The sequence below is a fragment of the Globicephala melas genome, chromosome 18 (genome assembly GCF_963455315.2).
Source record: "Globicephala melas chromosome 18, mGloMel1.2, whole genome shotgun sequence".
NCBI classification, from domain to species: domain Eukaryota; kingdom Metazoa; phylum Chordata; class Mammalia; order Artiodactyla; family Delphinidae; genus Globicephala; species Globicephala melas.
In genome coordinates, this window is record NC_083331.1 from 492807 (window position 1) to 509843 (window position 17037).

At 42.0% G+C, this 17037-nt stretch overlaps 1 protein-coding gene across 5 annotated transcripts in view; it reads right to left on the reverse strand.

The window, feature by feature from the left end:
- Positions 1-17037, reverse strand: part of ZMYM5 (zinc finger MYM-type containing 5) — a 90220-nt gene that overhangs the window by 57422 nt on the left and 15761 nt on the right. The window lies entirely within an intron of this gene.

The window sequence follows — 17037 nt, forward strand, 5'->3', positions numbered from 1 at the left end:
AGGGGTGGGATAGGGAGGGTGGGAGGGAGGCTCAAGAGGGAGGGGATATGGGGACATGTGTATGCAAATGGCTGATTCGCTTTGTTGTGCAACAGAAATTAACACTGTATTGTGAAGGAATTATACTCCAATAAAGATCTATTAAAAAAAACAAAAAAACAAAATTAAATACTTACATATAAATTTAACAAAATATGTACAAGATCTATATGAGGAAAACTACAAACCTCTAATAAATGAAATCAGAGAAGAACTAAATAAATGGAGAGATAGCCCATGTTCACCGATAGAAAGACTCAATATTGTCACCATGTCAGTCTTCCCAACTTGATCTATAGATTCAATGGCATCCCAACCAACATCCTAGCAAGTAATTTTGTCGATATGGACAAACTGATTTTTAAGTTTATGAGGAGAGGGAAAAGACCTAGAAGAGTCAACACAATACTGAAGAAGAACAACATTGGAGGACTGATGCTACCTCACTACCAGACTTACCATAAATTTACAGTAATCAAGACACTGTGGTATTGGTGAAATAATAGACAAATAGATCAATGGAAAAGAATAGACAGCCCAGAAATAGACCCTCATGGGTATAGATCAACTGATCTTTGACAAAGGAACAAAGACAATACAATGGAGCAAAGATAATCCCTTCAACTGAGGGTGCTCAAGTAACTGGACATCCACATACAAAAAAGAATCTCGATACAGAACTTACACTCTTCACAAAAATTAACTCAACATAGATCACAGGCCTAAATGTAAAATGCCAAACTATAAAACTTCTAGGAGATAACATAGCAGAAAACTCAGCTGACCTTGGGTATGGAAATGACTCTTTAGATATAACACCAGAGGCACCGTCCTTGAGAGACATCAAAGATAAAGTGGATTCCATTAAAATGAAAAACTTGTGCTCTGGGAAAGACAGTGGCAGGAGAACAAGAAGACAAGCCACAGACTGGGAGAAAATATTTGCAAAAGGTGTGTCTCATAAAGGACTGTTAGCCAAGATGTACAAAGGACTCTTCAAAACAGAACAATAAGAAAACACACAACCTATCTGACACATTGTAAATCAACTATATTTAAAAAAAAAAAAGGGGGGGGGACTTCCCTTGTGGTCCATTGGTTAAGAATCCACCTTCCAATGCAAGGGACACAGGTTCAATCCCTGGTCTGAGAAGAGCCCACATGCCACAGAGCAACTAAGCCCATGTGTCACAACTACTGAGCCTGCACTCTAGAGCCTGCGAGCCACAACTACTGAAGCCTGCACACCTAGAGCCTGTGCTCCACAACAAGAGACGCCACCACAAGGAGAAGCCCGCGCACCACAACGAAGAGTAGCCCCCATGTGTAGCAACAAAGACCCAATGGAGCCAAAAATAAAATGAAATTATAAAATATAATAGTAATAATAAATAAATAAATAAATAAAGGGACTTCCCTGGTGGTCCAGTGGTTAAGAATCTGCCTTCCAATGCAGGGGACCCAGGTTCAAGCCCTGGTCAAGGAACTAAGATCCCACATGCTGCAGGGAAACTAAGCCCGAGCACCACAACTACTGAGCCTGTGAGCCACAACTAAAGAGAAGTCCATGCGCCACAAGGAAGAGCCCACGTGCTGCAACTAAGACCCGACGCAACCAAAAATAAATAAATAAAGTATTTTTTTAAAAGAGAAAGAAAACACACAACCTGATTTAAAAAATGGGCCAAAGACCTTAACAGACACCTCATCAAAGAAGATATTCAGATGGCAAATAAGCATATGAGAAGATGCTCCACATTATATGTCATTATGGGAATGCAAATAAAAATAGCAATACGATACCACCCCTACTAGAATGGCCAAAATCTGGAACACTGACAACACCAAATGCTGGAGGGTGTGGAGCAGCAGGAACTCTCACTCACTGCTGGTGGGAACGCACAATGGTGCAGCCACTTTTTTTTTTTTAAATAAATTTATTTATTTACTTATTTTTGGCTGTGTTGGGTCTTTGTTGCTGTGCGCGGGCTTTCCATAGTTCCGGCGAGCGGGGGCTACTCTTCATTGTGGTGCACGGGCTTCTCACTGTGGTGTCTTCTCCTGTTGTGGAGCACGGGCTCTAAGCATGTGGGCTCCAGTAGTTGTGGTGCGCGGGCTTCAGCAGTTGTGGCGCACGGGCTTAGTTGCTCCGCAGCATGTGGGATCTTCCCGGACCAGGGCTCGAACCCGTGTCCCCTGCATTGGCAGGAGGATTCTCAACCACTGCGCCACCAGGGAAGCCCCAGTGCAGCCACTTTGGAAGACAGTTCGGCAGTTTCTAAAAAACTAAACCTACTCTTACCATATGATCCAGTAACCATGCTCCTTGGTAATGACTCAAATGAGCTGAAAACTTACGTCCATGCAAAAACCTGCACACAGATGTTTATAGCAGCTTCCTTCATAATTGCCAAACTTGAAACAACTAACATGTCCTTCAGTAGGTGAGTGGATGAATAAACTGTGGTGCATCCAGACAGTGTAATATTAGTGTGAAAAACGAGCTATGATGCCATGAAAAGGCATGGAGGAAACTTAAATGTAAGTTATGAAGAGAAAGCACCCAATCTGAGAAGGTTTCATGCAATATGATTCCACCATTATGACATTCTGAAAAAGGCAAGGCTACGGAGACAACAAAACGAAAAGATCAGTGGTTGCCAGGGGTTGTGTGGGGAGAGGGATGAATAACCAGAGCACAGAAGACTTTTAGGGCAGTGAAAATACTCTGTGTGATACTATAATTATACATGTTTATAAACCCATAGAACGTACAACTCCAAGAATGAACCCTACAGTAAACTATGGGTTTAGGGTGATTATGACGTGTCAATGTAGGTTCATCAACCGTAACAAATGTATCCCTACAGTGGGAAATGTTGGTATCCGTGGATGATACACGTGGCGGGGGCGGGTCTATGGGAACTCTCTGTGCCTTCCTCTTAATTTTGCTGTAAACCTAAAGCTGCCATGGAAAAATAAAGGCCTAAAAAAAAAAGAAAGTTTCTCAACCTAATAAAGGGTTTATTATTCAGAGTTTGATGCAGACAACAGGTGCCCTTCAGGTATTCTAATCAGGAGAGGATTGTTACCTACGTGTATTTGTCTCCCCACACCCATTCTCCACTTTCTTCCATCTTGCCCTCTGATCTGCGAAGGTGCACGTGCATGGACCACACCACACAGGCTCCTGTGCCTTCTGACCTCCAGTTGAGTCTGGAAGGAAACTGGAGGGAAGAATAATGTTGCTAGATAAGATATGGATGTCCAGTTAAACTTGGATTTCAGATAAGCAATGAAAAATTTTTTAGTGTAAGTATGCACCAGGCAAGGTTTGGAACACATTTATGCTAAAATATCATTCGTTGTTTAACTGAAACTCAAAATGAGCTAGGTGTCTTTTTTTCTGTTTGCTAAACTTGACAACACTAGGGAGGAAGGAAAGTGAAGTGGAAACATCCCCGTGGGGTCACTGTGGTTCAGCTGAGTCCCTTGACCAAAGGCCACAGTTCCACCTCGAAGCCTCTCGTTCAGCTTTCTCCCTCCGGGTCGGGTACCACCCCGCTGGCGTCCTCAGGGCACACTCAGTCCCTGGCTCTACATGACATTCTCCTCTGTGGTTTCCCTCCACCTTGTAGTTTCCCTTCATCCTTTAAAATAGTACTTTTATTAAAACGTCATCCAGTTACTGAATGTCTTATGAGGACGCTCACTGATACAGGATTCAGTACTAGGAACTAGGTGCTTTTAACATCACGGAAGGGTTGGAGGAGTGGAAACTAGGCTGTGATGGCTAATTTAACATACCAGTTTCTCTGGATTATGGGGTGCCCAGATATTTGGTTACACGTTATTCTGAGTGTGTCTTGAAGGGTGTTTCTGGACAAGGTTGGTATTGGAACCGGCAGTCTGAGTACAGCAGATATAGCCCCCGTCCCCAGTGAAGGTGCCCTGCCCCCAGTGAAGCGGGGTCTCAGTCAAGGCACTGAAGGCCCGGCGAAAATACAGAGGCCGAGCGAGGGAGTGTTCCATCTCCGCCTGACTGTCTTCAGCCTGGGATGCTGGTCCTCACCTGTCTTGGGACCAGGACTCAGAATGCAACTTACACCATCTCTCTGTTCCCAGGCCGCAGGATTTGGACTAGATTTAGAGCATGACCTCCCCTCTTCTCAAGCCTTGGGACGCAGCTGCAGCTGTCCTGTCGGCTGTCTCTGGCTGCCAGCTTGCTGAGTGCAGACAGTCACGGAGCCAATTCCTTAAGGTCTCTCGGTCGCTGTTTCTCTCCACCTACCCTATTGGTTCTGTTTCTCTGGAGAACCCTGACTAATAGATTTTGGTGCCAAGAGTGGCTCTAGAGGAGCAGAGTATTAAAGATGAGTTTTCTGAATTGGTCTGCAGTTTCTAGAATTGGCCCCTAATCTAATTATATAAAGACGCTAATGACTCTAGTTCCAGTAGTAAACAGTTTACCAATGGTCCATGGTGTGACCTGGCGATCGAGACGCACAAAATATATCCATTGGATACTCCTAACAGATCGCCTGTGAGAAGCAAGGAGGCAGATGACTGTGTATATGATATTTGTGAGCATTCTCTTCCTCTGCAATCTCTTGTATTTTTATTGATTTATTTTTTATTAATTGATATTGAGTACAGTTGCTCTACAATGTTGTGCTACTTTCTGCTGTGCAGCAAAGTGAATCAGTTATAGGTACACATATATCCACTCTAGTTTGGATGTCCTTCCCTTCTAGGTCACCACAGAGCACTGAGTAGAGTCCCCTACGCTATGCAGTAGGTTCTCATTACTTATCTATTTTACACATAGCAGTGTGTATATGTCAATCCCAATCTCCCAGTTCATCCCACCTCCCTTCCCTCCTTGGTAACTGTAAGTTTGTTTCCGACATCTGTGACTCTGTTTCTGCTTTGCAAGTAAGTTCATTCGTATCATTTTCCTAGATTCCACAAATAAGCAATGTTATATGATATTCGTTTTTCTCTGTCTGACTTACTTCACTCTGTATGACAATCTCTAGGTCCATCCATGCTGCCGCAAATGGCATAGTTTCGTTCTTTTTCATGGCTGAGTAATATTCCACTGTATAGATGTGCCACATCTTCTTTACTCATCCCTCTGTTGATGGACATTTAGGTTGCTTCCATGTCCTGGCTACTGTAAATATTTGCAAGCATTGTGGAAAAACTAATGAACATAATGAGATCGACTAGTTGCTGGACAAAGTAGTGGAAGAAAAGGGTGAGTTCAGGTACTCAGACTCCCAGCTCAAGTGTTGTATAATGAGCCGAAGGTGGCTGTGTCTTCCCTGAAGGAGACCCTTATCTCTTGTAGCGCCAGGGCTGAAGTGGCTGAAAACAAAAAAGCACAGTCTCCTCCTGTGACTTACAGTGAAGCACAAGGCAAGCTGAACTGCCAGTCGCACAGTGTTTGCTGTGGAGGTGAGGGTGCTGCTTTGCGAGCATGGGATTCTGCGAGGTGGAACGGGGGGGTGGGAAGACCCTGGGGAAGGTGGAGACACTGAGCCCCGAGTTCTGATGAGTCTTTTTGACAGGTGGAGAGCCCCACACCCCGTGGAAGTAGCCCCCCGGCCCCCATCCCCTTCCCCGGTGGAGTCGGGCTCTTTGCCCCTGCCTGGCCTGAGACAGTTCACAGGGGGTTCTCCTCAGGAGCCATCGCCTCGCCACCCTAGCCCCGTGACTCGCTAGTCATGTACCAACGGGTAGCTAAAGGGGGGGTACGAAGTGTGGCCCCTGAGGAGGTGCACTGCACTCCAAAGAACTCCTTGAGTCTCTAATTTTACAGCCAGGAGTCTGGGGGAAGGGTGGGGACGGATACTGAGAGGCTGGGAGAACGGTGGAGGGAATGTGAGTCCAGATCAGGCTAATTTATTGATTCGAGTGCACGAAGCAGAGAATCTACACTGAACGCTGCCACCTCGGAGTTGGAAAACGCTATCTGGTTGGTTGGCTGAAACGTGGACCAAAAGTTGCCCGAATCGTGAGCTGGAAATAGCAGAACTGCCTTAGTTTAATGAAGAGGCAGGGAGACAAAGGCTTAGGGAGATTCAAATGTTAAGAGTGGATTTGTCTTTTAAGACGTACTCACCAGCACTGGAAAGGTCCAGAACACCTACGTTTCACTAATACTGGAAGAAATACATTTGTGAGGGGAGAGCTGTCACCCTTGAAGAGCTCTGTGGTCACTCTTCTCTGTCGGCCGGACCTTCCAGTGGGAACTGCAGTCATGCTTTGGGAAACCGAAATGCCAGGGAATAACTGGATCCCAGGTGGGAGGGGCCCACTGCCAAAGGCTAGTTGATGGTGTTCCTACAAATAAGATAGATAGGAGGACTATTGCGTCCTTACTTTATGTGTAGAATCAGAAAATTTCTAGGTCAGTTGAATAGAAGTCTCACCTGAATCAGAAAATCAGGGCGTCATGGCCCGTCAATCAGTTCCCACACTTGAGCTAGTTTACAGGCTCAGGGCCCTTGAATGAACAAGAGAACAGGTCCTCAGAGCAAGGTTCCCAGGTCACTGCCTGAAATTCATGCTGTTAATCTTCCTCCCAGCCTTCACCAAAGGCACCGATGGCCTTTTACCAGGTTCACTGTGCTTTAGGGAAAAGGAAATGATCAGACTTTTCAGGGACTACTGGACGCTGGCTCTGAATGGACACTGATTTCAGGAGAACCCATGTCCCTGTGGCCCCCCAGTCAGAGTAGGGGCTTGTGGAGGTCAGGTGATCAATGGAGGTTTAGCTCACGTCTTTCACACAGTGAGCCCCGTGGGTGAGCCCCATGGGTCCCCAAACACATCTTGTGTTTTTCTCCCAGTTCCACAATGCATAATTGGACAGCAGCTGGCTGTACCCCTTTACTGGTTCCCGGACTTGTGGAGTGAGAGCTTAGGGGTGAGAAAGAACACGTCCCTGTCCATAAGGCCCACCAGGAGCAGTTTGCTCTCAGCTGGCAAAGCTGGCAATTAGACCTTCACTGTCCTACCTCGGAGGATATCAGCTCTCCAGCCCTATGTCAGAGTTTAGTTCACAGGGGTCTTGATCACATTTGTAAGTGTACAATACATTATTGTGAAGGAGCTCTTTATATATTCTGGCTATGAATCCCTTAACAGATACATGGTTTATAAATATTTTCTCCCATTCCATAGGTTGACTTTTCACTCTGTTGATTGTTTCTTTTTCCCTTTTTTTTTGGTTGCTTGTTTCCTTTGCTGTTTTTAATTTTGATATAGTCCTATTGTCTGTTTTTGTTTCTGTTACCTGTGTTTTTGGTGCCATATCCAAGAAATAATTGCCAAATCCAATGTCATGAAGCTATCCCCCTATGTTTTATTCTAAGTGTTTTATAGTTTTAGCACTTCATCAGAGGTCTTTGATCCATTTCAAGTTAATTTTTATATACGGTGTAAAGTAAGAATCCAACTTCAAAAGAAAAAGAAGTGGAGGTATCATATGTCCTGATTTCAAAACATGCCACAAAGCTACAGTCATCAAAACAGTGTGGTCCTGACATAAACACAGACTTGTAGACCAATGGAATGAATAGAGAACCCAGAAAAGAACCCTCAAGTACATGGTCAAATGGTCTTTGATAACAGTGCAAGGGTCCAAAATGTAGTTGCTTATGCTAAGCCCATGTCACAAAACTGACACTTAATTATAGTTTTAGTTGTCTTACTTAGATTATTACTAGTTAAGTAATCTGCCTTATAGACCCCTTCCATCCCCTAAAGGAAAGTAACTTTGTAATAACCAACGTGATTTTTGCAGTTTTGCCTCATATAATTTCCCTGTTCCTGCTCCCTTCTGCCTATAAAAGCCTTTCATTTTTTTTTTTAACATCTTTATTGGGGTATAATTGCTTTACAATGGTGTGTTAGTTTCTGCTTTATAACAAAGTGAATCAGTTATACAAAAGCCTTTCATTTTGTGCAGCTTTTTTTTTTTTTTTTTGCCGCACTTTGTGGCTTGTGGGATTTTAGTTCCCTGACCAGGGATTAAACCTGGGCCCTTGGCAGTGGGAGTGTGGAGTCCTAACCGCTTAACCACCAGAGATTTAAAAAAAATATTTATTTATTTATTTGGCTGTGCTGCGTCCTAGTTGCGGCAGGTGGGATCTTTAGTTGTGGATGCAGACTCTTAGTTGCGGCATCCAGGATCTAGTTCCCTGACCAGGGATTGAACCCGGGCCCCCTGCACTGGGAGCACAGAGTCTTAATCACTGGATCACCTGGGAAGTCCCCTTCTGTACAGCTTCTTGAAACTCCTTTCTATCTGCCAGATTGGATGCTGCCAAATTTGAATCGATTTTTGGTCAAATAAACTCTTTAAAAATTTTAATATGCCTCAGTTTATCTTTTAACAGTCTCTTCAACAAATGGTATTGGAAAAACTGGATATCAACATGTGAAAGAAAGAAGCTGGACCCTTGCCTTACCCCATATACAAAAATTAATTCAAAATGGATTAAAGACCTAAATGTAAGACCTCAAACATATAAAACTCCTAGAAGAAAACAGGGGAAAACTTCATGGTATTTGATTTGGCAATGATTTCTTGGACATGACACCAAAAGCACAGGCAACAGAAGCAAAAATAGAAAAATGAGACCACATCAAACTTAAAAACTTCTGCATAGCAGAGGAAACAATCAACAGAGTGAAAGGCAATTTACATAACGGGAGAAAATATTTGCAAACCATATATCTGATAAGGAATATATAGAACTTCACAATAATATAGTGTATACTTTAAAATTTAAGAGAGTAGATCTCGTGTTAAGTGCTCTTAATATAACAAATAAATAAATAAATTTGGAACTCTCATGCAATATTTTTGGGAATGTAAAACAGTGCAGCCACTATGGAAAACAGTATGGAGGATCCTCAAAAAATTAAAAATTTAATTAGTGTGTGATCCAGCAATCCCACTTCAGGGTATAAATCCAAAACAATTGAAAACATAGCAGCATTGGGACTTCCCTGGTGGCATAGTGGTTGAGAGTCTGCCTGCCAGTGCAGGGGACACAGGTTCAATCCCTGGTCCGGGAAGATCCCACATGCCATGGAGCAACTAAACCTGTGCACCACAACTACTGAGTCTGCGTTCTAGAGCCCGAGAGCCACAACTACTGAGCCTGTGAGCCACAACTACTGAGCCCATGAGCCACAACTACTGAGCCCACATGCCACAACTACTGAAGCCCACGTGCCTAGAGCCCGTGCTCTGCAACAAGAGAAGCCACAGCAATGAGAAGCCCACACACTGCAATGAAGAGTAGTCCCCGCTCACCACAACTAGAGAAAGCCCGTGTGCAGCAACGAAGACCCAACACAGCCAAAAAAAAAGAAAACATAGCAGCATTATTCACAATAGCCAAGAGATGGAGGCAACACAAAGGTCCACCAGTGGATGACTGGATAAACAAAATGTTGTACTGTGTATACATACAATGAAATATCATTCAGCCTTAAAAAAAGGAAATCTTGTCACATGTTACAATATGGATGACTTGAGGACATTATGCTCAGTGAAATAAGCAAGTCACAAAAGACAAATACTATATGATTCCACTTATATGAGGTACCTAGAATAGTCACAATGTTAGGAACAGAAAGTAGAATCATGGTTGTCAGTGAGTTTGAAGAGAGGGAAAAAGAAAATTGTTCAATACATACAGTTTCAGTTTTGCAAGATGAAAAAGTTCTAGAGATCTGCTGCAGAAAATGTGCATATAGTTAACACTATTGTAGCATATATTTTTTAAATGGTTATGATGGTTTTTTTTTTTTTTTTTTTCCTGTACATGGGCCTCTCACTGTTGTGGCCTCTCCCGTTGCGGAGCACAGGCTCCGGACACACAGGCTCAGCGGCCATGGCTCATGGGCCTAGCCACTCTGCGGCATGTGGGATCTTCCCGGACCGGGGCACGAACCCATGTCCCCTGCATCGGCAGGTGGACTCCCAACCACTGCGCCACCAGGGAAGCCCAATGATGGTGTTTTTTAACCACATAAAATAAAAAATAATAATAAAAGAAAAAAGAATCCAACTTCATTCTTTTTCATGTTGACATCCAGTTTTGACATCATCATTTATTGAAAAGGCAGTCCTTTTCCCATTGAATAGGGAATGGCGCCCTTCCTGAAAGTCATTCGAAACTGAATCCAGCAGTATATTAAAAGGATTATAGGGCTTCCCTGGTGGCGCAGTGGTTGAGAGTCTGCCTGCCGATGCAGGGGACGCGGGTTCGTGCCCTGGTCCGGGAAGATCCCACATGCCGCGGGGCGGCTAGGCCCGTGAGCCATGGCCACTGAGCCTGCGCGTCCGGAGCCTGTGCTCCGCAACGGGAGAGGCCACAACAGTGACAGGCCCGCATACCGCAAAAAAAAAAAATAAAATAAAATAAATAAATAAATAAAAAAAATTTAAAAAAAAAGGATTATAGGGAATTCCCTGGCAGCCCAGCGGTTAGGACTCTGCACTTTCACTGCTGAGGGCATGAGTTCAGGGAACAAAGATCCCGTATGTTGCACTGCGTGGCCAAAAAAACAAAAAAAAACAACAAAAAAAAAACAGGATCATACACGATGAGCAAGTGGGATTTATTCCTGGAATGCAAGGAAGTTCCAATATACAAAAATTGATCAATGTAATATACTCTATTAACAGAATGAAGGGAAAAAAGAAAAAAAACACATGATAATCTCAAATGATGCCAAAAAAGCATCTGGCAAAATTAGCAGCTTTTCATGATAAAAACACAATATATACTAAGAACAGAAGGAAACTATCTTAAAATAATAAAGCCCATATATGAAAAATCAACAACTCAATGGTGAAAAATTTAAAGCTTTTCCCCTAAGAACAAAAATAAGATGAGGATTCCATTTCCCCCACTTTTATTCAGCATAGTATTGGAGGCAAGAAAAAGAAAAAAAAGGCATCCAGACTGCAAAAGAAGAAGTAAAACAATCTTTGTTCATAGATAACAAAATTTTATAAGAAATAAGCCCTAAAGATTCCATGGGGGGAAAAAACAACTGTTAAGGCTAATTCAGTAAAATTTCAAGATACAAAATCAACACACAAAAATCAATTGCATTTCTAAACATTAAAACTGAGCAGGGAATTCCCCGGCAGTCCAGTGGCTAGGACTCCATGCTTCCATTGCAACCAGTTTGATCCCTGGTTGGGGAACTAAGATCCTCACAACAGCATGGCCAAAAAAAAATAAATAAATAAAAGAACAATCTGAAAAAGAAATTAAGAAATCAGTTCATTTACAAGATCATAAAAAATAATAAAATACTTAGGAATAAATTTGACCAAGGAGTTAAAAGACATTTACACTGAAAACTACACAACATTGCTGAAAAAATTTAAAAAGACACAAACAAATGGAAAGAAGTTTTCATCTTCCAGTCTTCAACAAATGGTGGTGGCAAAACCAGATAGTCACATGCAAAAGAATGAAGTTGGATCCTTACCTAATACCATATACGAAGTTTGACTCAAAGAGGATCAAAGACTTAAATGTAAGAGACAAAATTATAAATCTGTTAGAAAAAAACCATAGGGCTAAATATTTATGACCTTGAATTTGGCAGTGATTTCTTGTACATGACACCAAAGGCACAGGCAACAAAAGAAAACATAGACAAATCAAACTTCATAAAAATGTAAGCTTTTGCACATCAAAGGACTCTATCAACAGAGTAAAAAGGCAACCCACAGAGTGAGAGAAAATATTTGCAAATCACATATCTGATAAGGGATTATAATCTGCAATATATAGAGAACTCCTAAAATTCAACAAGGAAACAATCGAATTAAAAAATGGGCAAAGGACTTGAATAGACATTTCTACAAAGAAGATGTACAAACGCCAACAAGCACATGAAAGACACTCAACATCACTAACTATTAGGGAAATGCACATGAAAACCACATGAGATACCACCTTTCACATCTATCAAGAAAACTAGAGGAAATTCCCTGGTGGTCCAGTAGTTAGGACTCTGCACTTCCACTGAAGGGGGCAGGGGTTCAATCCCTGGGGGGGTGGGGCGGTGGGAAATAAGATCCCACAAGCCACGCGGTGCAGCAAAAGAGAAAAAGAAAAAATATTACAAATATGTGGAAATTAAACACCACACTCTTGGGACTTCCTTGGTGGTGCAGTGGTTGAGAGTCCGCCTGCCAACGCAGGGGACACGCGTTTGAGCCCTGGTCCGGGAAGATCCCACATGCAGTGGAACAACTAAGCCTGTGTGCCACAACTACTGAGCCTGCGCTCTAGAGCCCACGTGCCACAACTACTAAAGCCCGCGTGCCTAGAGCCTGTGCTCTGCAACAAGAGAAGTCACCGCAATGAGAAGCCCGTGCACCGCAACAAAGAGTAGCCCCCATTCACTGCAACTAGAGAAAGCCCGCGTGCAGCAACGAAGACGCAACGCAGCCAAAAATAAATAAATAAATTTATAAAAAACAAACAAACAAGAAACACCACACTCTTAAAGGGTCAAAGGGTCAAAGAAGGACTCACAAGGGAAATTAGAATATACATTGAGACAAATAAAAATAAAGACACAACACACCAAACCTTATAGAATACAGCAAAGGCAGTGCTAAGAGGAAACCTTATAGCCCTAAATGACTAATAGTAAAAACGAACAGAGGTCTGAAATCACTAAGCTAATTATATGCCATAAGTAACTAGAAAAGGAAGACCAAACGAACCCCAAACTTAGCAGAAGGAAGGACATAGCAAAGATTAGAGAAGAGATCAATGAAATAGAGAATAGAAAAACAACAGGGAAATCAAAAAACCCAAAAGTTGGTTCTTTGAAAAGATCAACAAACTTGACAAATGGTTAGATAATTTACTAATCAAAAAATAGAGAAGACATGGGACTTCCCTGGTGATCTAGTGGTTAAGACACCATACTTCCAATGCAGGGCATGTGGTGGGTTTGATCCCTGGTCGGGGAACTAAGTTTGGGGAACTAAGATCCCACGTGCCTCGAGGTGCAGCCAAATAAATAAATAAACAAATAAATCTCATTCAATAAGATTTTTTTTAAAAAATGGAGAAGGCAAACTACTAAAATCAGAGATGGAAATGGGGACGTTACTATTGATTTTAAGAAATTAAAAAGAATTATAAGAGTATCGTACAAACAATTGTACACCAACAAGGTGGATAACCTAGATGAAATGAATAAATTCCTAGAAATACACAATCTATGACAACTGAATCATGAAGAAATAGAAAATCTGATTAGATCTCCTAACAGAGTGATTGACTCAGTAATCAAAAACCTTGCAATAAAAAAAAGCCCAGGACCAGATGTCTTTACTGGTGATTTCCATCAAACATTTTTTTAAAAAATAGATTTATTTTATTTATTTGTTTGCTTGTTTATTTATTTTTTGGCTGTGTTGGGTCTTTGTTGCTGTGCGCGGGCTTTCTCTAGTTGCGGCGAGCGGGGGCTACTCTTTGTTGAGGTGCGCAGGCTTCTCCTTGCGGTGGCTTCTCTTGTTGTGGAGCACAGGCTCTAGGCACGTGGGCTTCAGTAGTTGTGTCACATGGGCTTCAGTAGTTGTGGCTCGCGGGCTCTAGAGCACAGGCTCAGTAGTTGTGGTACACAGGCTTAGTTGCTCCACTGCATGTGGGATCTTCCCGGACCAGGGCTCGAACCCATGTCCCCTGCGCTAGCAGGCAGATTCTTAACCACTGCGCCACCAGGGAAGCCCCTCCACCAAACATTTAAAGAAGAAATAACATCGATCCTTATCAAATCCTTCCAAAAAATTGAAGAGAAGGAAACACTTCTTAATTCATTCTATGAGGCTACCATAATCTGCTATCAAAGCCAGACAAGGACACTACAAGAAAAGAAAACTAAAGCTCCATATCATTTACGAACATTGATGCAAAAATACTCAATAGTAGCAAACTGAATTCGGATTCAAAGTTTTTAAAACCTTAAAATCAAAAGAATGAAGAGAAAAAAGCACTCCATCATCTCAATTGATATAGAAAAAGCACTTGACAAAATTCAACATCTCTTTATGATAAAAATAGTTGACAAGATAACTTCCCTGTTGGTCCAGTGGTTAAGACTCTGTGCTCCCAATGCAGGGGGCCCGGGTTTGATCCCTGGTCAGGGAACTAGATCCTGCATGCCACAACTAAAAGAGGCCACATTCCGCAACAAAGATCGCACATGCAGCAACTAAGACCTGGTGCAGCCAAAAAAGAAAAAAAGTTGATAAACTAGGAGTAGAAGGAAACTACCTCAACATAATAAAAGTCATTCATGAAAACCCCACAGCTAAATGGGGTTTTAACCCATCATACTTAAAACTTTTCCTCTCAAATCAGGAACAAGGCTTACAAACCGATTCAGGAAAGTAGTAGGACACAAAATCACACAAAAAAATCAGTTACTTTTCTATACACTAATAATAAGCAACCAAAAAAGGAAATTAAGAAACATAATTCCATTCACAAGAGCATCAAAGACGAATACAATGCTAAGGAATTAGGATTAACTTAACCAAGGAGATGAAAGACATACAATGAAAACTACATAATATTGCTGTGAGAAAATAAAGCAGACCCAAATAAATGGAAACATATCCTGTGTTCACTGGAAGACTTAATATTGTTAATGACAATATCACCCAAAGTGGTCTACAGGCTCGATGCAATCTCCAACAAAATCCCAACAATGATTTTGCAGAAATAGAAAATCCATCCTGGGACCTCCCTGGCAGTCCAGTGGTTAAGATGCTACACTTCCATTGCAGCGGGTACAGGTTCGACCCCCGGTGGGGGAACTAAGATCCTGCATGCCACGCGGCCAAAAAAAAGAAAAAAAGAAAGAAAGAAAGGAAAAGAAAAAGAAAATCCATCCTGAAATTCATATGGACTCTCCAGGGACCCCAAAGCCAAAGTCATCTTGAAAAAGAAGAAAGCTGGAGGACTCACAGCTCCTAATTTCAAAACTTGCTCTAAACTACAGTAATTAAAGCTGTGGTGGTACTGGCTTAAAGACAGACCTATAAACTGTGGAATACATAGCCCAGAAATAAGCCCTCCCCAGTGCTGTCAAGTGACTTACAGGGGTGCCAAGACCACCCCAGTAATATTTTAACAAAATTTTTATGACAAAATTCTTCCAAAATTGATTTTAGTGGTGAGGGAAGCCAGCATCCTGTGCTAGTTCCCCATCTTAACAGAAACGCAGGTATGATTTACTGTCTTTTTCTAGCTCCTTTGCATCAAGAAAGCAGCAAGTTCAACTGCAGTCAATTTCTGATCACCCAAATGCTGATCTCTGCAACGAAAAATATTTTTGTCCATTTTGAGACACTCCTGGTTAACAAGATGCTAGCTTACTTCATTTCCTCAGGGGTTGTAGTATCTCCCCACAGTAGTTAGAGAGCATCTCAGAGGAGGGAATGACACCTCAGCTGTCAAGTGAAATCCCTTCTACATCAAGTTTCTTACCCCTGGGACCAAAGTCACGCTGCTTCCAGCCCAGCCATAAATAATGGCTGCTAGAGTGAGGTTTTCCTCATCAATTCTCTGGGCCAGAGTCGCTGCTCAGTAAACTGCTACAATTTTCCTAATGTAGGATACAGAGGAACGACCTAGGAAGGGTTATCAAATAGTATACAAGTCTAGACGGTTTGTTCTAGAGTTCCTTTTCATTGAAATAAAAAATGACTATTAGCAAACACCAATTAGCTCTGTGAACGGCAAGGGTTTTAACCTCTCTGTAACCCTTTTCAGCTTCTATGTCACTAATCAAAAAACATTATGAGGAGGGCTTCAAGAGTCTTTAAAATTCTAAGGAAATTCTAAGGAAATCTAACAAGCACAAATCATCTAAGGATGATTTGTACTTATTGGATGGAATGAGGGCTTCTCTAGCCAGCAACAATAAAGTTTTTGAAAATCTGTGTCTCTTCTACGCCTTTTAATTAATTCTCAAAGTCCAACGTGTAAAGGATATAACATAGAAGAACTTCTCTGTAATGCTATTTTCTAAAGAGTAAACTTTATCACGAAGATGGTGTGTTTCAGACTTTTCCAGAATTAACAGATTGTATCATATGTAATTTTTCCCATAAAATAACCTCATCACACGGATCTTAGAACATTTAGTGGTTTTGGTAGATATAATATTTTATTCTTGTCTGCTCATTTAATCATGGATTGTACTAGTTAGAGGCTAATTTTTGCAGATAAGCGATTTTCTAAGTGAAGAAAAGGCATGCAATTTTTTCAAAAGATGAGAAAGAACTTAAAAAGCATTGATGAGTAGTCAGTCAAGTAAGAGGTTTACAGTTTCTTTCCTAGAATCTACTAATTGCTATAATTTCTCAGATGTACTAGAAAAGGTTTTTTTTTTTTTTTGTCTGAGCAGCATATAGGATCTTAGTTCCCCAGCCAGTGATCAAACCCTCGCCCCCAGCAGTAGAAGCCCGGAGTCCTAACCACTGGCCCACCAGGGAAGTCTGGAAACCATTCTTTTAATGGTTTTAATTCTTTTAAGTCTCTGAAACCATTGTTTTAATTAATAAATTAATTTATTTATTTTGGCCGCACCGGGTCTTGGTTGCAGCATGCGTACTCTTAGTTGTGGCGTGCGAGATCTAGTTCCCCAACCAGGGATGCAACCTGGCTCCTTGCACTGGCAGCTCGGGGTCTTACCCACCGGATCACCAGGGAAGTCGTCCCTGAAACCATTCTTTTGACATGCATCTTAACTATCCAGGGCCAGTATCCTGTTTTCTCCCTCCTGAATCCCCTCAGGGCACACCTTGGGATGGGAGTTGGGATGCCATCCCTGAGGGCTTTATGACCACAACGTCTTTTGTTTACTGATAGGACATTTTTTTGTCCACATGACCCAAGTTAATATTCCGCTTTGACAAAA